Raw genomic sequence first — 8684 nt, 5'->3', positions numbered from 1 at the left:
AGTAGTCTTTATGGTTTTAGGTTTTACATTCAGGTCTTTGATCCAACTTGAATTCACTTTTGTATATGGTGTGAGATATGGCTCTTGTGTCATTTTTCTGTAAATGTATATCCAGTTTAGCCACTTACATTTATTAAAGAGATATCTCTTCCCCATGTAATGAGTTTTGACCCTTTGTCAAAGGTCAGATGCCCATAAGTAGATGGATTTATTTCTGGATCCTCAATTCTGTTCCACTGATGTATGAATCTGTCATTGTACCAACACCAAGCTATTTTAACTACCATGGCTGTATGGTTGATTTTGAGATTGGGAAGTGTGAGGCCTCCTACTTTCTTCTTCTTTAATAGTGCTTTACTTTTCTGGGATTTCTTTCTTCTCCATACAAATTTGGAGATTAATTTTTCCATCTCTTGAAAGAAAGATGATGGACTCAAGATTGGAATTGCATTATGTCTGAAGATAGTTTTGGGTAGTATTGACATTTTCAGAATAAGTCTTTCTATCCATGAGCATGGCATAGTCTTCTATTTGTGTAGTTCTCTCTTGTTTTGTCATAATAGTGTTTTGTAGTTTACTTTGTATAGCTCTTTTGTGTCTCTGGTTAGATTCATTCCTAAGTACTTCATCTTTTGGATGGTTATTGTAAATGGTATTGCTTTCCTAATTTCCTTTTCAGAGTTCCCTTTGTTAGTGCACAGGAATCCAACTGATTTTTGTATGTTGATCTTGTACCTGCCACTTTGCTAAAACTATCAGTTAGTTCCAATAATTTTCTTACTGAGTCTTTGGGATTTTTTGTGTTTAAGATCATATCATCTGCATATAGAGATATTTTTACTTCTTCTTTGCCAATTTGGATGCCTTTTATTTCCCTTTCTTGCCTTATTGCTCTGGCAAAAACTTCCAATATAATGTTGAATAGGAGTGGTAATAAAGGGCATCCTTGTCTGGTACCTGTTTACAAGGGGAATGCTTTTAAGCTCTCCCCATTGGGAATAATGTTGGCCATTGGTTTTGTATACCTGCCCTTAATTATGTTGAGGAATTTCCCTTCCAATCCTATTTTGTTCAGTGTTTTTTTTTTTAATCAGGAATGAGTGTTGGATTTTGTCAAATGCCTTTTCTGCATTGATTGATACGATCATGTGGTCTCCCTGACATTTTTAAACATAGGTACTTTTTAAGATTACAGACCAGTCTGTTTGCAAAATGTCTTCCTATTTGGGTTTGTCCAAGGTTTCCTATGCATTGCAGAATATCACAGATGTGGTGATATTTCTCAATGCATCCTATTTTGTGAGACATGAGGTCAATGTATCCCATTACTGGTAGTTGTAAAAGGATATTAGTAGTAACATGAGAACCTGTCCAACTTCTGAGGGGATAATAAATAGGATTAGCCCAAAACTGACTCCTGTGAAGTGGATGTCAGACATACTTCTACCCTCCAATTTTTTTTTTTCTTCTTACCAATTCTGACACCAGCCATTGCTCCCATGGCATTTTCTACTTCTCTTCTGTATTCAATAATCCATTGCAATGGACACACAGAATTCACAGACCATATACAGCTAAGTAGTTTATTAAGGAAGAAACAAACTACAATTAAGAATTAGGATCAGGAAGCATGTAGGCAAAGTCTCGCTTCTTCAGCACAGGACTGTTCTCCCAGCTCCTCTTGGCCATACAGGCCTTCTTTTGGCCCCTTCAGCACAGGCTCCTATTGGCCTTGCCATCTGTCATCACTAACTCTACTATAGGATCCTTTCTGAGCCTGTTGCTGCCAAGTCCCTTCTGGATCTCATGGTCTTCAGTGTTACAGCCCTTGATCTGTGTTAACAACTCTTATAGGAAGTTTCTTGCCTTCTCACTTTCTCTGCTTCTTCTCTCTTCTTTCCTCCTTCAGCTTCTAGTTACTTCTTTTCCTGCTTCTTCCTGTCTCTGAAACCTCTGTGGAGTTGGCTGTTTATATACATAAACTGCTGGTCAGTTTCAAAGCATTATTTTTCCCAGCAGGGATCAGACACTTCATTTGCACAGTAAGCTACAGATACTTCACTTGCAACGCTATTTACCAGTCCCTGTAAGGTGCTATAGCCCAGGGCCAAACAAAAAATATCAAACTGGCTAGTTGTTTACAACCTACCCAGTAAATGTCAATAAACCTGGACAAAAGTAACAAACTCTCTAGTAGAAAACTAGGACAAAGGTAACTCCTTAGGGCTTAGGAGGACAATCTTAAACTGTTTTTCTAAAGAACCAAGGCAAAAGGCCACATAAAGGGACTAATTTCACCTTGGTGGTATTAATTCTGATAAGATAGTTACTGTGGGATCTGTCAGGTTTGTCCTCTGTAAAGTTACTTTTTCTTCCTTTATAAGGAATAAGTATGTTGTAAGGAGAAACTTTGAAATTGTATAACATCCCAGGCCTTGTCCCATTACATTTAGCATCCCATGACATTGATGTAGCCAGATAGTAAATATTCTAAATTTTTTTCTTAGATTTATAAGTTGACCTTCTGTTGTAAAGAAATCTTTCTCTTCACCACCTTTATTTATCCAGTTACATGTATCAGTATCAATTCATGTCCTCCTATTTTAATTAATGGGTTAGAATCTATGGTTCCACCCCTTGTCCGTCAGTTTGTAGTACTATGGTGGCTTGTGCGTGTTGCTGTGATGCTGGAAGCTATACCACTGGTGTATCAAACACTTGCAGCGTCATCTATGGTGGACAGGTTTCAGCAGAAGTTCCAGACTAAGACAGACTAGGAAGAGCTGATAATCTACTTCTGAGAAAACTGGCCAGTGAAAATGTAATGGATAGTGGTGGAACATTGTCCGATATAGTGCTGGAAGATGATGAGCCCCTCACATTGGAAGGCACTTAAAATATGACTGAGGAAGAGCTGCCTCCTCAAAGTAGAGTCAGCCTTAACGATGTGGATGGAATAAAGCTTTCGGGACCTACATGTGCTGACTCAAAATGAGAAGAAACAGCTACAAATATCCATTAATAATCTGAATATGGCATATATGAAATATGAGTCATGGGAAATTGGAAGTTGTCAAAAATTAAATGAAATACTTGAAGATCAATATCCTTGGCATTAATGAGCTGAAATGGACTGGTATTTGCCATTTTGGATTGGACAATCATATTGTCTACTACGCTGGGAATGACAAATTGAAGAGGAATGGTGTTCCATTCATCATCAAAATTTTTCAAAATCTCTCCTGAAATACAATGTTGTCAGTGATAGGATAAGATCCATAACCTTACAAGGAATACCAATTAATATGACTATTACTCAAATGTACGCACCAACAACTAATGTCAAAGATGAAGAAATTGAAAATTTTTACTAACTTCTGCAGTCAGAAATTGATCAAACATACAATCAAGATGCACTAATAATTACTGGTGATTGGAATGCAAAAGTTGAAAACAAATAAAAAGCATCAGTAGTTTGAAAATGTGGCCTTGGTGATAGACATTATGCCAGAGACTATATGACAGAATTTTGCAAGATCAATGATCTATTCATTGCAAATATGTTTTTTTTCCGCACATAAGTGGTGACTATACACATGGACCTCACCAGATGGAATATACAGGAATCAAATTGACTACATCTGTGGAAAGAGAAGATAGAGAAGCTCAATATCATCAGTCAGACAAGGCCAGTGGCCAACTGTGGAACAGATCATCAATTAAGTTACTCATATGCAAGATCAAGCTGAAGTTGAAGAAAATTAAAACAAGTGCATGTGAGCCAAATTACAATCTTGAGTATATTCCACCTGAATTTAGAGACCTTCTTAAGAATAGATTTAATGCATTGAACACAATGACTGTTGACTAGAGAGAGTTGTGGGATGACATAAAGGACATCATACATGAAAAAAAAGCAAAAGATCATTAAAAAGACAGGAAAGAAAGAAAAGATTAAAACAGATGTTAGAATAGGCTGAAACTTGCTTTTGAATGGATAGTAGCTAAAGTGAAAGAAATGACAAAATAAAACAACTAAATAGAAGGTTTCAAAGGGTAGCTTGAGAGGACAAAGTGAAGTATTATAATGAAATGTGGAAAGACCTGGAGTTGCAAAACCAAAAGGAAAGAACACATTTGGTATTTCTCAAGCCAAAATAATTGAAGAAAAAGTACAATATCGAAGAATTCTACAGGCAAAATATTGAACAATGCAGGAAGCATCAAAAAAAGATGGCAGGAATATACAGAGTCACCTTACCAAAAAGATTTGGTCGACATTCAACCACTTCCGGAGGTAGCATATGATCAAGAACTGATAGCATTGAAGGACGAAGTCTAAACTGCACTAAAAGCATTGGTGAAATATTATCTAATTACCATTATTTATATTGATGCTTAAATTATCCCAATATTGCCAGTGGGAGCTCCTATAAGGTGACTTCTGTGTCCTTTTAACATCTCTCCATCATTCACTGAGAATTTTCTGACACAAGATGACCCAGGCTTGTCTTGTTCTCTACCTGCACCAGCCCAGGAATTAGTCATTTCCTTCAAGGAATCCTGGTTCCTTTAGTGGAGAATGGTATTTACAAACCAAGATCTGGGCTCTGTGTGTATTTATTGTTGCTGGGGTATCTCTGCTCCTAGACCCTTTCTGTGGATTAAGCTAGGAGATACATGTATGTATGTATACACATTGACACCTGCATTTATTTCTGTATCTATGTATTTATTTAGAAAACCGTGAGCTCATACTAATACCTCCCATTCCAGTCCAACACCACAGGGTCCATTCTAGCCCTCCTCCTTTGCATGTTTGTAACACCTTTCTCCAACACCAAGAAACCTGGCTCCCTTTGCCCTCAACATGTCTACTCATTTGCTCAGTTTCCCTATGCAGTCAGTCTGCTAGCAGCAGGTCACTGCCCAATAGACCCAGAGGAAGGCCCTCCTCGTGAGCTTCTCAATCCCTGATGGCTGCCTTCTACCACCCCAATACCTTCCTTATTCAGCTCCCACTGCTGCCTTGCTACATTCCTCCTGCATTTGCTTTTCACATGTTTAAAACAGATACCGTCTTCCTCTGGGAAAACTTCCGTTGTTGTTTCTTTAAACACATAAAACCACACAAGCCTTTGTGTTTTCATTTCAGGGTATTCAATGCCATTTCTCAATGACAGTCACTTGTGGTGGTCGAATGAGTTGGGTTTTTGTTTTTCTGTTTTTTTTTTTTTTCCTTGTGGGCCAGCCAGCACCCCAGAAAAAGAGGAGAACCAACCCCTCAGAAAGCCACTTTCCCTTCCTTTTGGGCTGTCAGTTCCTCCCAGCCCACAAAGCAAGCTAGTAACCCAGGAAATACAGGCATTTACTAACCGGGTTACCTCCATTCTGACTTCTGGAAGGGTGGGAGGGCAAAGCAAGGGAGGGCACGCCTGCTTATGGCTGCTCCTCGCTTCCCCTTCTTCCTCCCCATTGCCTATACCTTCCACTCAGTGAAGGTCTCTGCCTGGGGCCCAAAGAACTCTGGAATAACTCCTGGCTCTGTACTCTTGACTCTTCGGCAAGCTCCAACAGAGTTCAGCCTTGGACTCAAAAGCATGGCAGAGAAAGAGCCTGTTTGCTTTGTGGGTCATCTGTTCTCAGTCAAGGGAAGGGCCTCGGCAGGGTGTGGGGTGCAGCTGCAAGTCACCTTGGGTGATTGTGATGCTATCTGGGCCTAACGGTTTCCTCTGGGTAAGCACTTCCACCCTCCTGTTTGTGAAGCCAGAAATCTGTGTTGGGGCAACCCCATTCTGGGCCAAAAGAAGGGTTAGGGGGAAGGAGAAAGGAAACACCTCATAGTGCAAGGTTAAAAGAAAAGTTATGAGATTTTAGTAGAAATCACAAGTATGCTTTGCAGGGTACCAGGAAATTTACTTTCTTGCTGCCTCCTAGCCCCTAGTGTGGCTCTGTGGTTGGAATAGGAGGGGGCTCACCATTCATTCCTGGGGGTAGGATCCCTTTTCATTGGGCCCCGAGCGCCAGGCTTTAAACAAAAGACATACCAGGCTCCTAGTCATTTAACTTGTACTTGAGGTAAAGCATTATACAAATAGCTTCTTTATCCAGAGTATATAGGTGAGGAAAATGAGGATCAGAGAGTTTTGGTGGCTTGTCTAAGGAAACACAGTTAAAGAGCAGCAGAGCTACAATGCAACCTTCTATCTGTCTAACGCTGAAATCAGGGATGTTGCCTCTGTTCTTGGCTAAGTTAAAGGAGCTAGAAACAACTCTGGCATTAGGGCTGTTTTAGAAAGTTGGGCCTTAAAAGGTTCTATGACAGGAAGGTATTCATGTCTTCAAGACTGGTAACTACAGCAGCAATCTAAGTACCCGGAAGTCTGCAGGTGGTGTTGAAGCGCTAGGTAGAGTCAAGGCAGTTTTTCTTATTGTGAGCTAACTCTAAGCTTATTTCCTTTGCCTGGTTTCTCCACATGCCTCCCTCCATAGAACTCACCATCGCCCTTCTACTGTTGGCCTTGGTGATATCGCTCCCTTTCCTTGACCGAATCTGTGTCAGGGGTTGGGGGTGAGACGGGCAGGAGAATGTTGTAGAACTGCAGGAAGGCACCCCTACCAGCCCATCCCCTTTCACTCACAAAACTCTGAAGTCATTCCCCCTTCTTCCTCTTTACCCTAGGGAGAGGAATCCAGAAGGGGCACCAGGGGCTGGCGGGAAGAGTGGAAACTGGAAGCAGAGAAAGAACGTGGTCCAGATTCCAGTCCCTGCATCCCTCCCCAGCAGCCTTTTCGCTGCCCAGAGGGCTGGGACTGCCCTGGGGGAGGGTTACTGATGGGAATCGGATGTTCAGGATCTTGCCCTTTACTGTATTCTTTCGGAACAGAGAAAAGGCACTCTAGCAAGCAGTTTGTGGGAGCTGAAATTCTCATAAAACCAAATGCATCAATCAAATCAGGGAGAGAGGAAACGATTTACAGCTACAGGGATCTTGAAAAGCTGTTTGACGTTGTTTTCCTTCTGTAGAAGATGAAACATGAAGGAACATAGATGATGGACTGATAGATGGTGGTTTCCTGAAAATGTGAGACTAGAAGGTGTAGTGGAAAAGAGATGTAAAAGGGAAATTTGGTCCTGTCAGTTCCATGCTGACTATGGAAGCCTCTTTTGGGGCCAGGAGAGATTACAGAGGTTTGGGACCAGGGAGAAAGAGTCCTCTTAACTTTGCACCAAAAATTCCAGGAAAACCAGGTAGACATTAACGTAGTTTTTAAAAAGGGAGTCGGGGGTAGGGGTAAGGAAAGCGGTAATGATGCAAATAAAAGAAGGGACTAGAAAGTAGGGAAAATAAGAATGAAAGAATAACTCTAATGTTTAGGGCAATAGAAAGAAGGCACATTACACGAGGGAGGGGTTGAGAAGAATTGAAACTGTGGCAAAAGCCAGGGTCCTGGAGAAACTTAGTGAGAAAGAGGGGCAAGGCTGCTGTCCCATCCCCATGTTTGGGCAGATTAATGGAGTCGTGGCTCCCTCTCTTGAGTCCTGCCCTGGGAGGGACAGTATCTGTTTAGATTTGTGTCTAAATTTAAACTCTGATCGCTTGCCTCCCTCTCCTCCTCCCCAACCCCTCCCCTCCCTTCTCCCTCCTCCCTCCTCCCGCCTCCCTCCTCCTCCTTCCTCGTTCTCTCGAGCTGGGCCCCTGGGCCCGGGCAGTCCCGCAGCCGAGTGGAGCCGGGCTCGCCGCGCCGCCGCGCACTAGCCTTGTGCCCGCCGCAGCCCGAGCCCGGACAGGGCGGGAAGGAGCAGACTGCAGACATCGCGAGCACCGGCCCTAGCGAGAGGGCAAGTTCGCGGCGGAATCGGCACCTGGAGGACATGGAGGTAAAGGACCCTGGCTGGGGGCGCAGGGCGCACGTCTCTGCAGGACGCCGGGCCCGAGTGCGCGGGGCGCGGGGTCAAGGGCGCCCCCTCCCCGGGCAGCTGTCCTGGGTCGGAGGAGGGAGCTCGCGGCTCAGCGCTGCTGCAAGAGAGAAGAGCAAACGCTCGCTCCTCCGACGCCTCCTTCGCCAACTCCTAGGGATCGCTCCCACTCCTACCTAGGAAACTCCTCTGGGCAGGCAGTGGGTGTGCAGGGAAGGACGTGGAGGGAGAAAAGAGAGGCCTTTTTGGAGGTCCAGTTATTCTGGTTGGCAACTTAAATGCTTCGGGGGGGGGAAAAATGTTAGTAACTGCTAAGGTTTGCAAATGGGGAAACATGTGAGCTCAAACTCTGCCAAAAAGCAGAAGTTGCTGAATCTGAAAAATGGGTATTGAAAAAGAAACAGAACTGGCAAAGTGAGGCTTGTCTTCAGTGTGGGTCTGTGGGCTTCTCTTTTGTTTGCAGACTGGCCTTGGAAAAGGTCCAGTCGTCCTCTTGTTCCTGAAGTCCCTCTTCCTCAGTCACATCTCCTCTCATAACTTTCTGAAAAGCTCCCCTCCCTGGGCAGACACTATTTCTGATAAAACTTGACACTCCTCTGGATACCCCAGCCCTCTGAGATGGTGTGTATTGATTGGGGTGTACTGGCCACATCTGGGGGCTGCACCAGAGTAAGGGCCACAACTCCTCTGCCTGCTGAGTGGATTCGTGGGGACTCTTATGGTACTGCTGCAACCTTAGCTGAATCCAGCCAATCACTTTCCA

General features: G+C 43.2%; 1 pseudogene; it reads left to right on the top strand.

Annotated features, from left to right (window-relative positions):
• The window catches only part of LOC103194401, a 67784-nt pseudogene extending 59706 nt beyond the window's left edge, over positions 1 to 8078 (top strand).
• The last annotated feature ends 606 nt before the right edge of the window (positions 8079 to 8684 follow it).

This window comes from Orycteropus afer, unplaced genomic scaffold (assembly GCF_000298275.1).
Source record: "Orycteropus afer afer isolate SDZICR_OR568_19922 unplaced genomic scaffold, OryAfe1.0 scaffold00044, whole genome shotgun sequence".
Lineage (NCBI taxonomy): Eukaryota > Metazoa > Chordata > Mammalia > Tubulidentata > Orycteropodidae > Orycteropus > Orycteropus afer.
This window is presented reverse-complemented; position numbering and strand designations above follow the sequence as displayed.